This window comes from Chrysochloris asiatica, unplaced genomic scaffold (genome assembly GCF_000296735.1).
Source record: "Chrysochloris asiatica unplaced genomic scaffold, ChrAsi1.0 scaffold00068, whole genome shotgun sequence".
Classification (NCBI taxonomy): Eukaryota; Metazoa; Chordata; class Mammalia; order Afrosoricida; family Chrysochloridae; genus Chrysochloris; species Chrysochloris asiatica.
Window position 1 is genome coordinate 15951276 of NW_006408586.1, and position 1583 is coordinate 15952858.

The following is a 1583-nucleotide window of genomic DNA, read 5'->3' on the forward strand; positions in this document are numbered from 1 at the left end:
GAACAGGTGAAGAGTAGATATTATTTCAATTTAAGTCAATGCAATATCTTCAACTTTGAGCTGAAGGTTCAGTATACCATGTGTGTCTTCAATCAATGCCTGGAGTTGTTTTCCTCCAAATATTGTTGATTTTTAACTTAACATAACACGTGTGTATAGCAATGGATCTACCATTACCAGTAGGGCAGCAAGCTCACAAGTCTACCCCAAACCTCTAACCATCAGGATTTTTAGATGTGGAATGAGACCTCCATGCCTCTCACAGATAAACTGAAAACACTAGTTTTCCCCCAAGTTCCACTTCCTTCTTTGAAAGAGGGGATGAGTGAGGTTCATTTTGAATAGGTTGCTGGGAGAAATGTCCATTCTTGATCCAAATCCAAGCCAGGAGTCATCTTACTGTGTAGACGGCTGAGTGAGCAGCCATCAGGGTAGGCCGCTGATGCTGTGTTTTTTTTGATCAATCCCTCAACACACAGGACCCTTGCAGGGGCACTCTCCACCCACCCCCTCCAGTAAGGTCCACTGTGGCTCCCAGTCCACTGGGTGTGAATCTTATGGTCCATCAACCTCAGAGCTTCTAGAGTGGCTGCAGACTGAGTGGCCCATCTCTGGGGCTGCAGAGGCTCTGCACGCCAAGGTTCCTCTTCTTAGCTGCCCTGCGACAACTGGATGTCACATTTCCTGAAACTAGAACTGTGGAACGAGTCTCTCTTCTGGCTCTCAACTCGGAAAAGCGGCTTGTAGAGCTCCAGAATCTTCCACTCCATCAAGGGATGGAGGTTCTCTCTCAGCTTGCTGTAGTTCTTTTTCAGCTCCTGCTGGTATTCCTGCTGCTCGGCAGTAATGAGGTGCTAATTCTTCTTCATAGTGTCGCTACAGCGCATTATGAACTATTTAAAGCACAGTCTCAACTTGTGGTGGTGTTGATAAAGTTTAGGGTCCAATGGAATTTTGGCCAGGAACACTTGGGCTACCTCCAGTGGTCCCTGGTTCACAGCTGCTCCCACAGAGCCTTGTAGCACCATATGAAGCATCTTGGCATCAGGGGGTTCCTGGTTAATGGTAACCGCTAAATGTAAGGTTTTCTTCTTTATGTCTACATAGGCAACTTCAAAATTGGTGTCAACACTAACTCCTCCTTTTGGATGATGTGAATTCACATTTAATTTCTTCTTTTACCCAGTTGCTTTTCAGCAGGGTATTAATCAGTTTCCATGTATTCGACACAATTTCCTTGGTCTTCTCATTGTTGATTTCTACTTTTATAGTATTGTGATCTGAGAAGATGCTTTGTAGTATTTTGATGTTTGTAAATTTATGGAGGCTTGCTTTGTGACCTAACGTGTAGTCAATTCTGGAGAATATTCCATGTGTACTGGAGAAGAATGTACATTGTGCTGTTGGTGGGTTGAATGCTCTTTATATGTCTATGAGGTCAAGTTTTTTTATTGTGTTGTTTAGTTCCTTTGTAACTTTGTCAAGTTTCTCTCTGATTGTTCTGTCCCTTTTTGAAAGTGGTGTATTAAAATCTCCTACTATAATTGTAGATTGATCTATTTCATTTTTCCAATTCTAGTAAG

General features: G+C 42.8%; 1 pseudogene; it reads right to left on the bottom strand.

Annotated features, from left to right (window-relative positions):
• Positions 1-650: 650 nt before the first annotated feature.
• LOC102824594 lies at positions 651-1156 on the bottom strand (annotated as a pseudogene).
• Between the last annotated feature and the right edge of the window lie 427 nt (positions 1157-1583).